This window comes from Pinus tabuliformis, chromosome 3_2 (genome assembly GCF_031772625.1).
Source record: "Pinus tabuliformis cultivar Carrire ecotype Pingquan chromosome 3_2, CPIR1, whole genome shotgun sequence".
NCBI classification, from domain to species: domain Eukaryota; kingdom Viridiplantae; phylum Streptophyta; class Pinopsida; order Pinales; family Pinaceae; genus Pinus; species Pinus tabuliformis.
Window position 1 is genome coordinate 586,854,564 of NC_142302.1, and position 10,193 is coordinate 586,864,756.

Genomic DNA, 10,193 nt, shown 5'->3' on the forward strand with positions numbered 1-10,193 from the left:
GCAACAAGAATTTAGCAACAACACAAAATGCTTTCTTTTCTTTATATATTCAGCACATATTCATCGAGGCTCATGCAGAAGACATTGATACCCCATTTCAACATGCATAAAGAAGGATTTGAGGCACACCTCCAAAAGTATAGTAATAAACATGATTCACATTGAAAAGAATTGAGTTAAGCCTTGGATGTGGTAAGTTGTTACTCATTTTTACTAATGCAAATTAGTTTGTGTTTGCTCCATGATTTCTCTTGAGTGGACATTTGCCAAAATTTTATGGTCCCTCTTCTTCATATTTTTCACTTTCCTCTACTTCACTTACTTTGGGATGATGTCAGTGGTTATTACTCCAGGTTACCACATTGCTTCAATCATTTCATCAACCTTTTATTCCTCTTGGAATCTCTTCTATGGGTTCATTGTGTTCTTTGGTGGAAAATTTTGTACTCCTCTTGGAATCTCTTCTATGGGTTCATTGTGTTCTTTGGTGGAAAATTCTTGTACGGTGGAAATGGTTTTATTGGTTCAACTCCATTTGTTAGACACTTTATGGTATAATTGCAACACAATTGGGTGATGTGGATTCTAAGATGAATACAATAGAAGGAAAATACAAAAATACTATATTTTGGGAGAATCTACTTCTTGGGAGTTGTATTTTACATGGTGTGCATTCATATTTTATTTTCTTTGATGTTTCCTTTTCCATTGAAACATTCAACTTTCATATTTAGGCATCAAAGAAGGGGGTGCTACTACATACGAAGTCCTTATATATAAAATTTACGCTATTAAGAATGGATTTAATTGAACTTGAGTGCTGGAAATTAGCTTTATTCCATGGACTACTACATACAAAGTCCTGATATATAAAATTTACGCTGTTAAGAATTGATTTCATTGAACTTGGTAACATGTCTGCAACTCCAGAAATCAGTCTTTTCAATCTGTTAAATATGTTATAAAGATTAATGTATATCACGCCAATATTACGAGGGATTTTGCCATCTGTAGCCTCGAAGACTTCCAGTTTTCTCTATAAAGCTTAATAGAACATTTCCTTTTTCCTTCATAATGATCAATAACGAAAATACAACAAAAATCAAATCTACATAAAGTAACATAGTGTCCATTCTTGGTAAGATTTTTGCTGAATTGACTTGAGCAACAGAAAAGCATGTGAGAGATATGATTGAGATTGGGGCCGAGTTCAATAAGTGAGCATTACAAAGTTTTTCATAGAAATTATTTTATCAAATTCATCACTGGTCACCCATGGATATCAGTAGCCCCCAAGCAGAAAAGCTAAGATACTGAAAAAGAGCAAACTACATATTAAGCCCAATCAAAGATCAATGGCATCAGAAATCGGATATTTTGTATCGCAATTAAATGATACATACAACACTAGGACTGATCTCTTGAAAACTGATGTTTTAGCGTATTTCGTTCCCTAGTCAAGAATATTTGATTCCATGAACTTCACCCAGGATATTATTACAGCATACATACTATCCAATAGATTCAGACATAGAGGCAACCATATTCTCATACAAATGCCACATATATACTAATACCATGCTTATCATATTCCTAGAACCATGCTAATTGAACAAGGCTGACTAATATATATATCAGAACAAAATAGAATTAAATCCTCTAAACCCTCTTAAAGAAAGCTTAGGATGATATGTAGCAAAAAGTAAATGCCTGCATGATTTTTCGATCACATGCCTGAAAAGAGATGCACCGTCATCCTAAAACTCTAGATGCATAAGAGCCTCAAAATTAGAACACAAAAGCAAATCAAGCTTTATTTGGTCAAATTTATGAAATCCAACAAACTAAAATTCGAGGACTGCTTAATCATATTTGTACATAGTAGTTCAACATGAGTTTGATGTTCATGTTTTAACTATTGGCCTCATAAGTCCCATGCCAGAACCACTTCCAACATGTTTAAAATCGGTTGCCTCCAAGTGGTCCCCGTGACCAAAAAATCCAGTACCTCCTTTTTCCAGGGTGATCAAATGCTTTTCTTTGCAGCTTCTATTGCAGACAAAGCAAACCCCATCTAATTTCACAAATTTCTCTGCACACTTTTTGCAATAAACATGGCCACAAGTGCTGATTGCCATTAGTGTATGCCTATTTGTTAGTGTATCTTTGCAACTAGGGCAAATAGAACTAGCCCCCAAAACCTCAGATTTTTTATCATGTGGATCCTTGGTAAAAATAACTAGAAAAAGAGACTTCAACTTCAGTTTCTCTTTACCCTCTGGGAAGATTGTATCAAGTGAAGGTGCCTCAACTTTTGCTTGAGCCCCAGGAGTTGCTGATGGCAGCCAAAATGCTTTCATTGTCTGAAGAGCCTCCGCTTCAAATGAAGTCACTTTAACACTATTGGCCCCATGAAAACTATTTTTGTCTCGAATGTGATTTTTGTCATTATATTGAGGTACAACACCATTGTTTTGCTGATCAAATGCATCAAGTTCCTTGTTGCCTCTTTAACAACAGCTTCTCTTCTTCCTCCTCCTCCTGTTTTTGATGTGCTTCATAGCTTGCAAGTTTCCTGTCAAATCATACACCGATAACACCAGCAACTTACAATACCCACTCATAAAAAATTTAAATTAAAAACCTAAATATATCAGATATTTTGTACTCTCAACATTGAAGTGCCGGCAACCTAAACTAGTCATTCTACTGATAATGAATAGGGATACAATCCCAACAACACTCGTTTCTACCATGTAGTATCCAAACTTCTAGCTTAAACTATATGCAACGAATAATATGACCCCATAGTCAAAATATGCACAGTGGCATCCAAAGCTCAAAGCAGATTAATGTCAATTGTGATCAACCTCGGTACTATGATAACTGAGCCATACAAATGTCCAATTCCATTGAATCCAGATTAACAAGAGCCATCAAAGCAGACTAATGTCAATTGTAATCTACCTTGGTACTATGATAACTAAGCCATACAAATGTCAAATTCCATTGAATCCAGATTAACAATAGCCATCAAGAAATAAATGGAATAATGTTATAATCCTGTTGGCCATCTGATGCAGATCTGAAATTCCCAACAAATCAAAAGGCAGTGCCATTCATACAAAATGTAACCATATGATTCCTTCAAAGAAAATAACATAGACCCTGGATAGACATAAGAGCTTTATTCTGGCAGGTGGAGGGAGATCATCTACCCAGGCAAAGAAGGTCTAGTAACCAGTACAACAAGTTGTAGTTTGGAAAGAAGTTGAAGCACTTGCAGTGATGATGACACGGTTAAAATCTGGTAGCCTTGACCCTCAATACAGTTGACCAAATAGTTTCAGGCCGTGGGTTGTGTTGATGCTGCAACATTGGTGGATAAATGTTAGATGGAAGTCCTAGGTGACTCTGATAAAATGGATGCCATCGGTCACAGCTTCACAGCTTAAAAACAGCCTGATTGTAATGAGGATCTTGTAAGGAAGTTAATGCCTATCAAGTCAAAAGAGTATTTAATTACAAAAAGGAAGGTTTATCGCGCCTCATCATTTGACTTTAGTTTTTACTTGTTCTGTATTGGTGTCCTATAGTTTCCCTAACCAACCTATATATTCACTTGCCAGTAGTTGTGGAAAAGAAGAGACATTACTTATATTTAATTTACAATGCATGTTTTTATGGGCAACGCATCTAAAAATTATATGTTCTCTCTGATATTTCTCGATCTTGCATAGTTCCCCAAGAAACCTAATAACAAGAATTCATTACCCAAAACAAAACGTAAAAAATGGGACAGAAAATGCCCACAAACCAATTGGAGGATTCCATGAAAAACCCTAATACAGGAACAATTCCCGACAGAGGACCAGTAACACCCAAAGAGAAAACCCTTATAGCATCCTATAAGACACTGGTAGCAGGAACCTATTTGCCCAAATCAAGGGAAAACAATACTCAATACTCCAAAAAGTTCAAAACTAAAAACTGGGTTTATTCAGGCTAACGAATCTAACCTCTTGATGTCTTTCTTTTGCGCTAACAGGCATTCTAGAATGCATTCTTTGCAGAACAGGTGGCCCTTCTGACAGCAGAGGGGGTCTATCAATGGCTTCAGGCACAGAGAACAGGCATCAAAGGGCTTAATGGAGTTCTTGTTGAGCCTTTCCTTTTGAGTACCATACCTAAGCTTTCTCTTCTCGTCGTATGTAAAGAACGCCAAGTCATTGTTGTTCTTTGAATGCCTCTGCGGCATCTTCCCTAACTCGGGGATTTACGATTGCCGGCGACAAATACAGGACATAAATGGTGCATGTGTCAATCGGTCGTTAACAGAGTCGGAGGTGTCACCGAATTGTCCCTGGGTGGTGAGCTGCAGAGCGGAGGAATTGCAAAGCGGGAGGTGCCGAGTCGAGGAGGAAGGTGAGTGAGCAGCCCGCGGGATCGCAATTCCTCATTTCGAATAGGAAATGGCAATAACTCTCCACAGCTGCAATTCCAGCTCGAATCCGATCTGTTAGGGGATGTCAGGATTTCCAGCACCGATCGGATTTTCTATCAGGGAATGTCAGGATTGCCATGGGAGGGTGGCAAAGAAGGAGGGTGGCAGAGCTGGGGGAGGGTGGCAGAGGGCGGAGGGGTCGCCGGTGGCTGGAGCTGGACGATTTTCCGGGCGGTGACGGAAACCAGGTCATTCCTCCGCCTAGGTAGACTACTCCTTTCTCCATTTGTAAGGTAGGTGGCCTTTTTAAGCTCCTTCTATTCTACAAAACTACAGGAATAAGTAGAATTTAAAGGGTAGGATCTTCCTTCTCTGCAAATAGTTATTTACAGACAGTTTGTAAAGTAAGATTACATTTAAGACTTTTTCTTACAAAACAGTTGAAATAAATGAAATTTGTTTTTCATTATTTTCCTTTCTTTTCACAAGTAAAATCTTATTCTAGGTTACTATCAATATCCTTGACCAAAATGGCCTTTGCGATAATCTACATGATCCAATCTTGATCTTGGAACTATACAGCAGGAAAAAAGTACTGTCGTTTACCCATGAATGGTACTCATTTATCAAAGACCTCAAAACAAAATTGAAAGATCAGACATTTAAACACATATAAAAAGAACATAAAATTGATTTGATACAAGAACGACTATGGCAGGGTAAGCAAGGTATAGATCTAAGTGCAGTATTAATGCTATTTTGAGGAAACAGATTTCTTCTTAAATTTATTTGAACATTGTTCCTCCACATATAAAAATAAATAAAAAATATAAAAGAGTAAAAATAAGTAAATGAAAATACTCCTAATGTGTTGCCCTCTTCATGAAATTTTATCACCCAAATTTGTCGTTGAAGAGCTGCTGCTGTCGACGTGCAGACATATAAAAGTGTCTGAGGAAAAAGAAGGGGGTGTAAAGGGAATTCAAGATAGAATTAACAAATGTTTTGAAGGAATGAATAAAAATCTAGAACGAAGACGTTGTTTATTTGTTTTAGATGACTGTGTTAGATCTAAGTCATACTTCCAACCAGTCATTGCCCATGTCTATTGGGAACTTAAAACATTTGAAGTTCCTAAATTTATCCAAAACAAACATCAAAAAGCTGCCCAACCACTTGAGTGGTCTGAAGCGTCTCCAATTTCTTGATGTTAGCTGGTGTCAACAACTGTCTAGCATGCATTTGGGGGTTGAAGCCCACAAATATATAGTGTATCTCAATGTGAAGGGCTGCAGAAAGACCAGACATTTAAACACATATACGGAGACCATAAAATTGATTTGATACAAGAATGACTATGGCAGGGTAAGCAACATTACATGCATACTTAATTATGAGACAGATAAACCTGAAGGCCAACACCACTACATTACAGTTCTAACTTGATAGTGCCATAATACTTCAAGTCTACTTCTTTGCTGCATTATTCCTATTACCAAAATTAGCAGCAGCTTTGGCTGCCCTGTCAAGAACCCCAACAACCATCAGTGCTCCTATTGCAAAATAACTGCTGTTGACAAGAGCTGTTCCTGCATTGCAAACTGCATGCCCAACTGTAATCAAAGCTGCTTTTGATATCTCTCCGAAGAATTTGCCAAAATTTGCCACCTTTGCTGCAGCAGTGTCCATCACTTGATACTTCTAGTCTAACTCTTTGGCTTTGCTTAAAGTATCTTTTCCTAGGGTATAACCTTTTGAAAGCATTTTTGTAACCACTTTTACTGCCTGGTCAGCAAAATGGAACAAAAAATCTCAGTTTCTTATCAAGGACTTCAAACTGTCCAATAACAACAATGTTAATATCCTCAGAATATCATAGGCTAATTGAGAAAATCATTTTTCAGTCTAGGAAGTATGACTTTCTAAATTTTGAGGTAATATCTAAATTTTACTTTTCTCCATTGGTAAGGTAGCACTCAATGCATATATTGAATCTTCAGAAGAAGATAAAAGAAGAAAATCTTGTGCTCTTCTATCTCAATTTCAGAATGCCATGTCAATCTGAATGTGACTATATTCATAATGACATGTCAATCTGAATTTTTTCAGGTAAACTGTTTTGTTCACCTTCGAGCATTGTATGTCGGACTTGCTTGGTCAGATTCTCGCCAACGATTTCCCAGAAGGAATGCTGCACCGTATTGAAAACGAGGGCGCTGAACGATATCCCTATCAGAATGAAGCAATATTTCTTGATTTCATTTTTTGTGTATAACAGATCAGGGTTGTAATAGATGCTCAGCACGACACTCAGGATGTAAGCGAAGAGTGCGCTTATGGAACTGCAGACCATGGACCCTACGGATCCTAGTAGGGCATAGGCCCATTCTGGGGCATTCATCTTGACTAGTCTCCAGAATGACCTTGCCTGCTCTATGAAGGGTACGTTCTCTATTTTGTGTGCTAAGTTGACATTGACAGATGTGCTGAAATCGGAAGTGCCAAGTCGAGGGGGAAGGTGAGTGAGCAGCCCGCGGGATCGCAATTCCTCATTTCGAATTGGAAATGGCAATAACTCTCCACGGCTGTAATTCCTGCTCGGATCCGATCTGTCAGGGGATGTCAAGATTTCCAGCACCGATCAGATTTTCTATCAGGAAATGTCAGGATTGCCATGGGAGGGTGGCAGAGAAGGAGGGTGGCAGAGCTAGGGGAGGGTGGCGGAGGGCGGAGGGATTGCCGACGGCCGGAGCAGGACGATTTTCTGGGCGGTGACGGAAACCGGGCCATTCCTCTGCCTAGGTAGACTACTCCTTTCTCCATTGGCAAGGTAGGTGGCCTTTTTAAGCTACTTCTATTCTACAAAACTACAGGAATAAGTAGAATTTAAAGGGTAGGATCTTCCTTCTCAGAAAATAGTTATTTACAGACAGTTTGTAAAGTAAGATTATATTTAAGACTTTTTCTTACAAAACAGTTGAAATAAATGAAATTTGTTTTTCATTATTTTCCTTTCTTTTCACAAGTAAAATCTTATTCTAGGTTACTCCCAATATCCTTGACCAAAATGGCCTTTGAGGTAATCTACATGATCCAATCTTGATCTTGGAACTATAGAACAGGAAAAAAGTATTGTCGTTTACCCATGAATGGTACTCATTTATCAAAGACCTTAAAACAAAATTGAAAGATCAGACATTTAAACACATATACAGAGAACATAAAATTGATTTGATACAAGAACGACTATGGCAGGGTAAGCAAGGTCTAGATCTAAGTGTAGTATTAATGCTATTTTGAGGAAACCGATTTCTTCTTAAATTTATTTGAACATTGTTCCTCCACATATAAAAATAAATAAAAAATATAAAAGAGTAAAAATAAGTAAATGAAAATACTCCTAATGCATTGCCCTCTTCATGAAATTTTATCACCAAAATTTGTCATTGAAGAGCTGCTGCTATCGACGTGCAGACAGATAAAAGTGTCTGAGGAAAAAGAAGGGGGTGTAAAGGGAATTCAGGACAGAATTAACAAATGTTTTGAAGGAATGAATAAAAATCTAGAACGAAGACGTTGTTTATTTTTTTTAGATGACTTTGTTAGATTTAAGTCATACTTCCATCCAGTCATTGCCCACATCTATTGGGAACTTAAAACATTTGAAGTTCCTAAATTTATCCAAAACAAACATCAAAAAGTTGCCCAACCGCTTGAGTGGTCTGAAGCGTCTCCAATTTCTTGATGTTAGTTGGTGTCAACAGCTATCTAGCATGCATTTGGGGGTTGAAGCCCACAGATATATAGTGTATCTCAATGTGAAGGGCTGCAGAAAGATCAGACATTTAAACACATATACAGAGACCATAAAATTGATTTGATACAAGAACGACTATGGTAGGGTAAGCAACATTACATGCATACTTAATTATGAGACAGATAAACCTAAAGGCCAACACCACTACATTACAGTTCTAACTTGATAGTGCCATAATACTTCAAGTATACTTCTTTGCTGCATTATTCCTATTACCAAAATTAGCAGCAGCTTTGGCTGCCCTGTCAAGAACCCCATCACCATCAGTGCTCCTGTTGTAAAATAACTGTTGTTGACAGGAGCTGTTCCTGCATTGCAAGCTGCATGCCTAGCTGTAATCAAAGCTACTTTTGATATCTCTCCGAAGAATTTGCCAAAATCTGCCACATTTGCTGCAGCAGTGTCCATCACTTGATACTTCTAGTCTAACTCTTTGGCTTTGCTTAAAGTATCTTTTCCTAGGGTATAACCTTTTGAAAGCATTGTTGTAACCACTTTTACTGCCTGGTCAGCAAAATGGAATAAAAAATCTCAGTTTCTTATCAAGGACTTCAAACTGTCCAATAACAACAATGTTAATATCCTCAGAATATCGTAGGCTAATTGAGAAAATAATTTTTCAGTCTAAGAAGTATGACTTTCTAAATTTTGATGTAATATCTAAATTTTACTTTTCTCCATTGGTAAGGTAGCACTCAATGCATATATTGAATCTTCAGAAGAAGATAAAAGAAGAAAATCATGTGCTCTTCTATCTCAATTTCAGAATGCCATGTCAATCTGAATTTTTTCATGGAAACCGTTTTGTTCACCTTCGAGCATTGTCTGTCGGACTCGCTTGGTCAGATTCTCGCCAACGATTTCCCAGAAGGAATGCTGCACCGTATTGAAAACGAGGGCGCCGAACGATATCCCTATCAGAACGAAGCAGTATTTCTTGATTTCATTTTTTATGTATAACAGATCAGGGTTGTAATAGATGCTCAGCACGGCACTCAGGATGTAAGCGAAGAGTGCGCTTATGGAACCACAGACCATGGACCCTACAGATCCTAGTAGGGCATAGGCCCATTCTGGGGCATTCATCTTGACTAGTCTCCAGAATGACCCTGCCTGCTCTATGAAGGGTACTTTCTCTGTTTTGTGTGCTGAGTTGACATTGACAGATGTGCTGAAATCGGAAGTTGAGAAGTCTGAAAGCCTTTTGGAATAGGGAGATCAGCCATAAGAAGAATTTCTTCCAATTATGGGCGAGCTCACAGAATTCCTTGCGCTGGAGGGCCTGGAAATGGGCAAACAAACAAAAAATCAAAATGAGAATACAAATATATGTTCATTCTATTTCCCCTTTCTTCCCAGGATCATTCAAACTGATAAATACTGAGAATTTATGGAAGGTACAGAACAAGTTTCCTTTCTATCTTGGTGATGAATGAGTGGGTCATTCAGAATGTGACAAAATGTAAAAGTCCATAAACTTCTACAGAGTAACATCTAAAGTACCAATAAACACTAGAAGGGTTAATGGGAGGAGCAAAACAACTACAATTTAAGAAAAAAGATTTATCTCTGGACCGAACAAAACCATTATAATTTGAGGAAAAAAAATGAAGGATTGTATGAGAAGGCATCCAAACAGTTTGGTGGAAAATCTTTCACTGTAATAAAACCAGAAAAACTTGGCAGCTGCTAAATAATTTTCCAAAGAAAACCCTGAGGATCTATAAACAAACAAAACAATTATAATTTCACAAACTGCTAATCTAAGGACGAACAAAACAAGTATAATTTTATGAAGAAGAAGTTGAGGATAAGCATTATAATTACAGTTTTACAAAGAAGGCCCCAAGGATTTATGGGACTGCAAAAAAAATTACAATTTTATAAAGAAGGTGAGAGGATTTATGGGAGAAGCAAAACAATTCCAATTCT

General features: G+C 37.6%; 1 pseudogene across 1 annotated transcript; it reads right to left on the reverse strand.

Annotated features, from left to right (window-relative positions):
• Nucleotides 1-1,904: 1,904 nt before the first annotated feature.
• On the reverse strand, nucleotides 1,905-4,174 carry LOC149181926 (E3 ubiquitin-protein ligase CSU1 pseudogene; annotated as a pseudogene). The gene is made up of 2 exons (XR_016257575.1): nucleotides 4,020-4,174; nucleotides 1,905-2,575 (listed from the first exon to the last, which is right to left on the reverse strand). The product of XR_016257575.1 is annotated as an E3 ubiquitin-protein ligase CSU1 pseudogene (transcript).
• Between the last annotated feature and the right edge of the window lie 6,019 nt (nucleotides 4,175-10,193).